Source organism: Oncorhynchus nerka, linkage group LG6, assembly GCF_034236695.1.
Source record: "Oncorhynchus nerka isolate Pitt River linkage group LG6, Oner_Uvic_2.0, whole genome shotgun sequence".
Taxonomy (NCBI): Eukaryota; Metazoa; Chordata; class Actinopteri; order Salmoniformes; family Salmonidae; genus Oncorhynchus; species Oncorhynchus nerka.
The window spans coordinates 60,589,627-60,602,189 of NC_088401.1; the positions used below are offsets into that span (position 1 = coordinate 60,589,627).

At 41.7% G+C, this 12,563-nt stretch overlaps 1 pseudogene; it reads left to right on the plus strand.

Annotated features, from left to right (window-relative positions):
• Positions 1 to 1,352: 1,352 nt before the first annotated feature.
• On the plus strand, positions 1,353 to 4,543 carry LOC115131176 (leukocyte cell-derived chemotaxin-2-like; annotated as a pseudogene).
• The last annotated feature ends 8,020 nt before the right edge of the window (positions 4,544 to 12,563 follow it).

Below are 12,563 nucleotides of genomic sequence, written 5' to 3' on the forward strand. Positions count from 1 at the left end.
CTAACTGTGTGATGGGTCGGGTGTGGTAAGCTTTCAACATGTTAATGTGACACACACGAGATTGGCGTTGTCTATCAGGAGTTTGAAGCACATAGTCAGTTTCACTTATTTTCTTTTCAATTAAATAAGGACCAGATAAACGAGCTGACAGTGAAGATCCTGGAACAGGTAATAACACCAGTACTTGGTCACCTGGCTGTAGTGGATGAGAAACAGCCTGTTTATCATAGTGTCTTTTCATGCTCCTCTGTGAGGAAGACAGAGCTTCCTTTGCGAGAGCACAAGCTTGGTGTAGGCGCTCACGAAAGCGACTAACGTAGTCCAACATATTCTCATCTCTGGTACACAACTCTTGGGACAAGAACTGTTCTTTAAGGACTTTCATTGGTCCTCTCACTGTGTGACCAAACACTAGTTCAGCCGGGCTGAAATCTAGGGACTCCTGCACAGTTTCACGAGCAGCAAACAAAACTAGAGGAACTCCCTCATCCCAATCTTTCTCAGATTCCAAACAATATTTACGTAGCATAGACTTCAGTGTCTGATGCCATCTTTCAAGTGCACCCTGAGACTCTGGGTGATAGGCGCTTGACACACGGTGCGTAATTGACAATGATTTTAACACCTGCTTGAAGAGCTTGGATAGGAAATTGGTACCTTGATCGCTTTGTACCACCTTAGGTAACCCGAACGTCGTGAAGATTTTTATTAAGGCTTTACTCACTACCGGGGCTGTAATCCTTCGCAAAGGAATGGCCTCGGGGTATCTTGTAGCCATACACATTATCGTTAACAAAAACTGGTTACCCGTTTTTGTCTTCGGTAACTGTCCGACACAATCAACCACCACATGCTCAAATGGTTCACCTATGACAGGTATGGGACAAAGAGGAGCGGGAGGAATAACCTGATTTAGTTTTCCTGTTATCTGACATGTGTGGCATGTCCGACAGAACTGAGCCACATCTTGTTTTAAACCCGGCCAAAAGAAATGTCGAAGGATCCGATCAGAAGTCTTTGAGATTCCTAAATGACCAGACCACTGGTGATCATGAGCAAGGGATAATACATTTTGTCGAAAGGCTGTAGGAATCACTATTTGGTAAACAGCATTCCAATCTCCACCCACGTCAACATGGGATTTCCATTTACGCATGAGGAGATTACCATCAATGAAGTAAGCCACGTTCTTCCTCTTTACATCTTCCAATGAGACAACATTAGAAAAACATTTAGCAAGCTTGTTGTCAACCTTTTGGTTAGCAATCAGCTGCTCACGAGTGACTGGTAACTGTATTGCATCAGCAATAAGTTCAACATTCTTTGATTCTTTCCTGGGCTGTTTGTCAGAGATGATCAGCTTCTCAGAGGTATCACACAATCCATCCTCTTGATCATCCTCTTTGAACAAAACAGTGTTCGACAAATCTATCATGTCACCCTCTTGTCATGCCTGAGCACGAGTGACAGCACAAGCGGGGAACACATGTGGATAACTCTGTGCCAGCTCATTCGAGAGAGAGTGGTCACTTTTATCCAATACTTCCAATACGGGTACTACCTTTCCTCCGGCAATATCGTTACCCATTATAAAGGTCACACCTTTCACTGGCAACTTAGGACGTACCCCCACTCTGAATATTCCACTGATTAACTCAGTGTACTTTCACAAAGTGCAATGGCACTGGGACAAAACCCTTTTCAATACCCTGCACTAACACACTGGAACCACAGTATGTATCGTCAGATAAGGGCAACACATCAGACAATATAAACGACTGCGCCGCATCAGTATCTCTAAGGATTTTAACCGGACGCTGAGACGCTTCGTCATTCGTTAGGGACACAAACCCCTCGGAAATGAATGGTTCATAATTGCGGTCGGGGACTGAGACTTTCAAACTACAGTTACCCTGAGGCACCTGTTTTGTTGCAGACCTCACAACCGTACGAATTAGAGCAACACCTGTTGATACTGGTATCCGTAACACTTATCAAAAAATGTATTTAAAAATGTCCTTTATTTAGCCCTCTCTTGTCATCATTCTTTAGGTGTTTTTTCTCTCACGTTTAGTATGCGTCCCACGTTTGTTCTTTTGTGTCTGTTCATTATTAAAACTCACCTTCTGCACCTGCTTTCTGACTCCCGGCGTATACATTAAAAGATATATACACTACCATTCAAATACAATATACACTACCGACTCCCACTCCTCTTTCTATTCCCGTCAGTGCTCTGCCTAGAAGGCCAGCATCCTGGAGTCGCCTCTTCACTGTTGACATTGAGACGGGTGTTTTGCGGGTACTATTTAATGAAGCTACCAGTTGAGGACTTGTGAGGCGTCTGTTTCTCAAACTTTCTCCTCTTTCTATTCTGGTTAGAGCCAGTTTGCCCTGTTCTGTGAAGGGAGTAGTACACAGCGTCATACGAGATCTTCAGTTTCTTGGCAATTTCTCGCATGGAATAGCCTTCATTTCTCAGAACAGGAATAGAGTAACGACATCAAGAAGAAAGGTCTTTATTTGTGGCCATTTTGAACCTATAATCGGTCCCACAAATGCTGATTCTCCAGATACTCAACTAGTCTAAAGAAGGCCAGTTTTATTGCTTCTTTTAATCAGAACAACAGTTTCAGCTGTGCTAACATAATTGCAAAATGGTTTTCTACTGATCAATTATCCTTTGAAAATGATAAACTTTTGACAGCACTGCCCCTTTAATATGAATGCCTTTTAGTTAGTTTAGTGGAAAAGAATATCAGCATAAAAGGGTTTCCTCCTCAGTCAACTTATCTGTTGTCCATCTAATCTCTAGCTGTGTTGCCAGAGTGTGAGATGGCCAAGTTTGGTCAACTGTGTAGCGGAAATTCCTGTAACAGGAGGAGGACAGGGGACAACTGGGGACAAGGACAGTATGGAGCAAGCAGGTATGGCAAGTTAATGTATCAGTTTTTTATTTATTTTACCTTTATTTAACTAGGCAAGTCAGTTAAGAACAAATTCTTATTTTCAATGATGGCCTAACTGGGTTAGCTGCCTGTTCAGGGGCAGAACAACAGATTTGTACCTTGTCAGCTCGGGGATTTGAACTTGCAACCTTCCGGTTGCTAGTCCACCGCTCTAACCACTAGGCTACCCTGCCGTCCCTGGTTTAGCTTTATTTGACTGTCTGCAATTTACGTCATAATTTAGTTGGTAAGATGGTAACCACATAATAATTATTTCTAAGAACCAATTAGTACAATATTAATAATATCAATTTGATCTGAGACCCCTACACTGACTGTACACAGTACAATACTCACAAAACAACAAGTGAAAACATACCATAGTGGTCTGATTGAGAGACTGTGAATGCTTTGTGAATCCTTCTGCATTAACCCCTTCCACTCTCTATGTCCAGAACAGACCATGTGCATGAGGGCATTGACATTGTGTGTAACGACGGGGCCACAGTGTACGCTCCATTTGACGTGAAACTCAGCGGCAAAGTGACAGTGTACACAAACCCGAAGAAGGCAGCCATCAACGATGGGATCAACCTCAGTGGGGAGGGTCAATGTCTACCCTGAATAATTTATTTTAATAGCCTGGAAGGAGATCAATAGTCTATCCTGAATTATTTGTTTTAATACCCTGGAAGGAGATCAATAATACTGTAAATGCTATGCCTATTTTAATAATGCATCCCAATGTAATGACTACTGTTTCACTGAGGTAGAGTACACACCGACAACTAACGTGTCATGGCAGAATGAAATGGAAGAATATATGGCAAATTCATTGATTGACAGGTTGAATGATTGATTGATTGACTCACACTGTGATTTTCTGTCTTGCAGGTCTGTGCTTTAAGCTGTTCTACGTGAAGCCTGACAGTTACTCTGGGGTGGTGAAGAAGGGCCAGAGGATTGGGACCCTGCTCCCCATGCAGAGTGTCTACCCAGGGATCACTTCTCACGTCCACGTCCAGATGTGTGACAAGTCCGACCCCACCAAGTACTTCTGATTGATTGGTTAAAGAAATCATCTAAATGATCACAATGATAGGCCTTACTGTGTGAAAACATTACTTCATCCTTTTTTATTATTGTATGAAATACATAAATGTTGTAAACATCTGAAATGACATTTGACATTCATTCTGTATTGGAGTATAAACATAGCTTAAAGGGATAGTCCACCCGTCATGAATTGATCATGTTCCGACCTCTTACCTTTATGATACTCCCACAACAAACAACGTGTTGAAGTTTCAAAGAGCTCAACATGACATTTATCAGTGATATGGGTTACTGGTTATACACTCCTATTCACTTCCTTGTTTATCTACATTAAACACATATCAGATGTCTTATGATTGATACAAGGATATCAAGAAGCAAACCCATTATGCTGCTGTTATTGTTTTATGGGAAGTACTGGAGGCACGTGAGAGATTATAAAGCTGTCTACAAGACAACAGTCTCTGGCAATAATTATGTTTACATTATATTCATAGATTAATTGTTACAAGAAGGTGCCAAGTAGTGTGTGTGTGTGACCTTTGGCAGTGTTTACACAGTCATCGTATTAACCCAATTCTATATTTTTTTATATACAATATTTTTTTCTGACTGTCCACACTTAGTTTTATGTGACCCATATCAGATTTGCACATTTACGCTGATGTAGCCTTTGAAGTAGAATGCAGATTTAGCATGCACTTTTTGGTGGTTGTCATGGTAACGGCAGATCAACAGGCAGTTCAGTTATGATATTTTGCCCAATTATTGGCAAAAGAGCTGATCTGATAGGTTAAAATAGAAATTTGTGGGAAAATATCAAAATTGGGCTGACTGTGTAAACACAGCCAATATTCTATCAAGATTGAGAACCACATACAAATGTGATATAAATCGGAACTCAAAAGATCAGTTAACATGTGTTTTTTTTTGTGTTTAGACATTAGGTGTGTTTGCACAGATCTTTTGACCAATCAAATCATATCTTTGCCAATAATTTGGTCTCCTGTGTAAACGCAACTATAGTTTCCCACAATTTTTATTTATTTATTTTTATTTCACCTTTATAACCTCCTAAGGTATAGGGGGCAGCATTTTCACTTTTGGATAAATAGCGTTCCCAATTTCAACTTCCTGCTACTCATGGAATATAAAATATGCATATTATTAGTATATGTGGATAGAAAACACTCTGAAGTTTCTAAAACTGTTTGAATCATGTCTGTGAGTTTAACATAACTTATGTAGCAGGCAAAACCCAAAGGACCAACTGTTAAGAATTATTATTATTTTGTCTCTGACTGTACCCTCAGTTGTCTTTGCCAAGGGATATTTGATAGGAACCATTTTTCAGGACCTACCACTTCCACTGGATGTCACCAGTCTTTGGAATTTGGTTGAGGTTATTCATTTGTGCAACGAAGAAGAAGCATATCCTGGAACAGCGTTACACTATTGAGAGTTGCGCAAGACGTAAAAAGGAGCATGGTTTGTTTACTTGCTGTATTGAATGCAGATTGCCCCGTCTACAATTTGATCGATTATTAACGTTTAAAAATGCCTAAAGTTGTATTACAAACGTAGTTTGAAATATTTTAGCAACGTTTATAGGGCACTTTTGAAATGTTTTGTAGTGACGTTGCGTTTTTGGAAAGCTGTTTTTTTTCTGGATCAAACGTGCTTTATAAATGGATATTTTGGGTATATATTGTGAGCGGACCAAGTAATTGGGCGTCACTCGAAAGCGGGAAGGTGGAATAAACGAGTCAGGAGTAGGTTTTCTTGATTGAACACAGTTCTCTATTGAGGGCATTTGGTCAACACAAACAGTCCAACATAATCAATGAAAATCTTCCAAGGAAAAACATACATCTTCTTCTCCGGATGAAACCGGAACACAATAGGCTTATCTTTAAACTACAACAAAAAGTCACAGGCTTGTCACTGTCTTAGTGGTTCTTCCTGGATAGCTCCTCTCTCTCGGTGCCCATCTTCCAGAGATAGTTTTCCCTCCCCCTCTGCTGGTTCCATCCTCTCTCTTATAGGGGAAGGAGAGTATGTCATTAGTACCGTCAGCTGTGCTTAATTGCCTCTGGTTACCTTGTCTCCCATGCCTTGTTGGGCTACTATCCATGAGCCCAGCCTGCCCTCTGGTGGTCCTTCCACAATATGGACGGAATTAATCGAACAAAAGGACCAATTGTGATGATTATGGGACATATTGGAGTGCCAACAAAAGAAGCTCGTCAAAGGTAATGCATGTTTTATATTTTATTTCAGCGTTTTGTGTAGCACCTACAGGGTTGAAATATGCTACCCTCTTTATTGACATTGTGCTATCATCAGATAATAGCTTCTTATGCTTTCGCCGAAAAGCTTTTTAAAATCTGCAAGCGTCCCCTATACCATAGGCTAGTTGAGAACAAGTTCTCATTTGCAACTGCGACCTGGCCAAGATAATGCAAAGCAGTTCAACACATACAACAACACAGAGCTACACATGGAATAAACAAACATACAATCAATAATACAGTAGAAAAATCTATATACAGCATGTGCAAGTGAGGTAGGATAAGAGCGGAAAGGCAATAAATAGGCCATGGTGGTGCAGTAACTACAATTTAGCAATTGAAAACTGGAGTGATAGATGTGCAGAAGATGGATGTACAAGTAGAGATACTGGGGTGCGAAGGAGCAAAATAAATAAATACAGTTTCGGGATGAGGTAGATTGGATGGGCTATTTACAGATGGGCTATATACAGGTGCAGTATATCTGTGAGCTGCTCTGACAGTTGGTGCTGAAAGCTAGTGAGGGAGGTTGGAGTCTCCAGATTTAGTGATTTTGAAGTTCGTTCCAGTCATTGGCAGCAGAGAACTGGAAGGAGAGGCAGCCAAAGAATTGTCTTTGGGGGTGACCAGTTGTCTTTGGGGGTGACCAGTGAGATATACCTGCTGGAGCTCATGCTACGGGTGCTACGGGTGGGTGCTGCTATTGTGACCAGTGAGCTGAGATAAGGCGGTGCTTTACCTAGCAGACACTTGTAGATGACCTGGAGCCAGTGGGTTTGGCGTCGAGTATGAAGCGAGGGCCAGCCAACGAGAGCATATTGGTCGCAGTGGTGGGTAGTATATGGGGCTTTGGTGACAAAACGGATGGTACTGTTATAGACTGCATCCAATTTGTTGAGTAGAGTGTTGGAGTCATTGAAGTCAAGGATTGGTAGGATGGTCAGTTTTACGAGGGTATGTTTGGCAGCATGAGTGAAGGATGCTTTGTTGCGAAATAGGAAGCCGATTCTAGATTTAAATTTGGATTGGAGATGTTTAATGGGAGTCTGGAAGGAGAGTTTACAGTCTAATCAGACACCTAGGTATTTGTAGTTGTCCACATATTCTAAGTCAGAACGGTCCAGAGTAGTGTTGCTGGACGGGCAGGCAGGTGCAGGCAGCGATCGGTTGAAGAGCATGCATTTAGTTTTACTTGCATTTAAGAGCAGTTGGAGGCCACGGAAGGAGAGTTGTATGGCATTGAAGCTCGTCTGGAGGTTAGTTAACACAGTGTCCAAAGAAGGACCAGAGGTATACAGAATGGTGTCATCTGCGTAGAGGTGGATCAAAGAATCACCAGCAGCAAGAACGACATCATTGATGTATTCAGAGAAGAGAGTCGGCCCAAGAATTGAACCTTGTGGCACCCCCACAGAGACTCCCAGAGGTCCGGACAACAGGCCCTCCGATTTGACACACTGAACTCTATCAGAGAAGTAGTTGGTGAACCAGGCGAGGCAATCATTTGAAAAACCAAGGCTGTTGAGTCTGCCAAAAAGAATGTTGGGATTGACAGAGTCAAAAACCAGAGCCAGGGCGATGAATATGGCAGCACAGTAATATCTCTTATCGATGACGGTTATGATATCGTTTAGGACCTTGAGGGTGGCTGAGGTTCACCCATGACCAGCTCTGAAACCAGATTGCATAGCGGAGAAGGTGCATTGGGATTCGAAATGGTCGGTAATCTGTTTGTTGACTTGGCTTTTCAAAGACCTTAGAAAGGCAGGGTAGAAGAGATATAGGTCTGTAGCAGTTTGGGTCTAGAGTGTCTCCCCCTTTGAAGAGGGGGATGACCGCGGATGCTTTCCAATCTATGGGAATCTCAGATTATACGAAAGAGAGTTTGAACAGGCTAGTAGTAGGGGTTGCAACAGTTTCGGCAGATAATTTTAGAAAGGGAGGGTCCAGACTGTCTAGCCCGCCTGATTTGTAGGGGTCCAGATGTTGCAGCTCTATCAGAACATCAGCTGACTGGATTTGGGAGAAGGAGAAGTGGGGGAGGTTTGGGCGAGTTACTGTGGGGGGTGGAGGGCTGTTGATCGGGGTAGGGGTAACCAGGTGGAAAGCATGGTCAGTCGTAGAAAAATGCTTATTGAAATTCTCAATTATAGTGGATTTATCAGTGGTGACAGTGTTTCCAAGCCTCAGTGCACTAGGCAGATGGGAGGAGGTGTTCTTATTCTCCATGGACTTTACAGTGTCTCAGAACCTTTTTGAGTTTGTGCTACAGGATGCAAATTTCTGCTTGAAAAAGCTGGCCTTAGCTTTCCTAACTGCCTGTGTATATTTGTTGCTTACTTCTCTGAAAAGTTGCATATTACGGGGGCTATTCGATGATAATGGAGAACGCCACAGGATGTTTTGTGCTGGTCAAGGGCAGTTAGGTCTGGAGAGAACCAAGGGCTATATCTGTTCCTGGTTCTACATTTTTTTGAATGGGGCATGCTTATTTAAGATGGTGAGGAAGGCACTTTTAAAGAATAACCAGGCATGCTCTACTGACGGGATGAGGTCAACATCCCTCCAGGATACCCAGGCCAGGTCAATTAGAAAGGCCTGCTCGTTGAAGTGTTTCAGGGAGCATTTGACAGTGATGAGGGGTGGTCGTTTGACCACAGACCCAATACGGATGCAGGCAATGAGGCAGTGAGCGCTGAGATCTTGGTTGAAAACAGCAGAGGTGTATTTGGAGAACAAGTTAGTTAGGATTATATCTATGAGGGTGCCCGTGTTTACGGATTTGGGGTTGTACCTGGTGGAGGGCTGTTGATCGGGGTAGGGGTAGCCAGGTGGAAAGCATGGCCAGCTGTAGAAAAATGCGTATTGAAATTCTCAATTATAGTGGATTTATCAGTGGTGACAGTGTTTCCAAGCCTCAGTGCACTGGGCAGCTGGGAGCAGGTGTTCTTATTCTCCATGGACTTTACAGTGTCTCAGAACCTTTTTGAGTTTGTGCTACAGGATGCAAATATCTGCTTGAAAAAGCTAGCCTTAGCTTTCCTAACTGCCTGTGTATATTTGTTGCTAACTTCCCTGAAAAGTTGCATATCACGGGGGCTGTTCGATGCTAATGCAGAATTCCATAGGATGTTTTTGTGTTGGTTAAGGGCAGTCAGGTCTGGAGAGAACCAAGGGCTATATCATTTCCTGGTTCTAAATTTCTTGAATGGGGCATGCTTATTTAAGATGGTGAGGAAGGCATTAAAAAAAAATAATATCCAGGCATCCTCTACTGACGGGATGAGGTCAGTATCCTTCCAGGATACCCGGACCAGGTCGATTAGAAAGGCCTGCTCACTGAAATGTTACAGGGAGCGTTTGACAGTGATGAGTGGAGGTTGCTTGACCGCTGACCCGTTACAGATGCAGGCAATGAGGCAGTGATCGCTGAGATCTTGGTCAAATCAAATCAAATCAAATTTTATTTGTCACATACACATGGTTAGCAGATGTTAATGCGAGTGTAGCGAAATGCTTGTGCTTCTAGTTCCGACAATGCAGTGATAACCAACAAGTAATCTAACTAACAATTCCAAAACTACTGTCTTATACACAGTGTAAGGGGATAAGGAATATGTACATAAGGATATATGAATGAGTGATGGTACAGAGCAGCATACAGTAGATGGTATCGAGTACAGTATATACATATGAGATGAGTATGTAGACAAAGTAAACAAAGTGGCATAGTTAAAGTGGCTAGTGACATAAGGATGCAGTCGATGATCTAGAGTACAGTATATACGTATACAGTATATACGTGTAGTTGAAAACAGCAGAGGTGTATTTGGAGGGCAAGTTGGTTAGGATGATATCTATGAGGGTGCCCGTGTTTACGGCTTTGGGGTGGTACCTGGTAGGTTCATTGATAATTTGTGTGAGATTGAGGGCATCAAGCTTAGATTGTAGGATGGCTGGGGTGTTAAAACGTCTTGATTGTAGGGGGCAGTATTTTCGTTTTTGGCTAAAAAACGTACCCATTTGAAACTTCCTATTTCTCAGGCCCAGAAACTAGAATATGCATATAATTGTCAGATTAGGATAGAAAACACTCTAAAGTTTCCAAAACGGTCAAAATATTGTCTGTGAGTATAACAGAACTGATATTGCAGGCGAAAACCTGAGGAAAATCCAACAAGGAAGTGCTGTTTTGCCTGAAAGCTATCTGTTCCATTAGATGCCTTGCCTCCATTTAAAGAGATATCAACGATTTTCCTATGGCTTCCTCAAGCTGTGAACAGTCTTTAGACATAATTTCAGGCTTTTATTTTGAAAAACGAGCGAGAAAGAACCCATCGCGTCAGTGGATGGCTGGGTGCCAGCAGAGTTTTTCATGCGCAACAGCCATTTTCTCTCTCTCCCTATGGAAGAAGCTACATTCCGGTTGACATATTATCGATTATATATTCTAAAAACAACCCGTGGATTGATTATAAAAAACATTTGACATCTTTCTACGCACTTTACGGATACTATTTGGAATTTTCATCTGCGATGTCGTGACCGCTCGAGCCTGTGTATTTCTGAACATAACGCGCCAAACAAATGGAGGTATTTTGGATATAAAAATAATATTTATGGAACCAAAGGAACATTTATTGTGTAACTGGGAGTCTCTTGAGTGCAAACATCCGAAGATCATCAAAGGTAAGCGATTTAATTGATTGGTCACGAAAGTCAGAAAAGCAATCTACTTGGCTGCTAGCTGTTTGTAATATTTTGTCTACTGAGAGAGATGTTCTTACATAAACGCTTGTTATGCTTTCCCCGAAAAGCTTTATTGAAATCTGACACGCCAGGTGGATTAACAACAAGCTAAACTGTGTTTTGCTATATTGCACTTGTGATTTCATGAAAATTTAATATTTTTTGTAATTTAATTTGAATTTGGCGCTCTGCAATTCAGCTGCTGTTGATGAAAATGATCCCGCTAACGGGATGGGTGCGTCAAGAATTAAGCATGTTCCAGTTTAGGTCGCCTAGCAGCACGAGCTCTGAAGATAGATGGGGGGGCAATCAGTTCACATATGGTGTCCAGAGCACAGGTGGGGGCAGAGTGTGGGCTATAGCAGGCGGCAACTGTGAGAGACTTGTTTTTATAGAGTTTGATTTTTAAAAGTAGAACTTCAAATTGTTTGGGTACAGACCTGGATAGTAGGACAGAACTCTGCAGGCTATCTCTGCATTAGATTGCAAGACCGCCCCCTTTGGCCGTTCTATCTTGTCTGAAAATGTTGTAGTTAGCGATGGAGATTTCAGAGATTTTGGTGGTCTTCCTAAGCATGTAACATAATAACGGTTATCTTTTATGTCACCCTACATGTAGTATGATAACTGTTATCTTTTATTTCCCCCTACATGTAGCATGGTAACTGTTATTTTATATCACCCTACATGTAGCATGATAACTGTTATCTTTTAAATCACCCTACGTGTAGCATGATAACTGTCATCTTTTTTATCATCCTACATGTAAGCATGATAACTGTTATCTTTTATACCACTGTCGTGTCTTTGGCTATGCCGGATTAAGTGATATGATATGCTATTCTATAAAATAATTTCTCCGTAATTAATATCACCTGATTGAGCTAATCATGTAAATGTAATTAACTAGAGAGTCGGGCACCACAGAGTGTCACGTTCTGACCTTAGTTCTTTTCTTATGTCTTTGTTTTAGTATGGTCAGGGCTTGAGTTGGGTGGGTTGTCTATGTTAGTTTTTCTATGATTTGCTATTTCTGTGTTTGGCCTGGTATGGTTCTCAATCAGAGGCAGCTGTCAATCGTTGTCCCTGATTGAGAACCATATTTAGGTAGCCTGGTTTTACTTTTGAGTTGAGGGTGATTATCTTCCATGTTAGTGTTTGTTACCACATGGGACCGGTTCGTTTGGGTCACGTTGTTATTTTTGTAGTGTTCAGTTTTTCTTATTAAAATGGACACATACAACGCTGCAAATTGGTCAGACCTCTCTTTCTCCTCATCGGAGGAAGATGAGGAACGTTACATAGAGAGAGGAAAAAAGGGGGGAAGAGGTATTTATGACTGTCATCAACCTACCCCCCAGGCCAACGTCATGACACCACCCTACATTTAGCGTTATAAATGTTGTGTTATCTTTTATATCACCCTACATGTGAATGATAACTGTTATATTTTATACCACCCTACATGTAGCATGATGACTGTATTTTATAACACCCCAAATGTAGTATTGTAACTGTT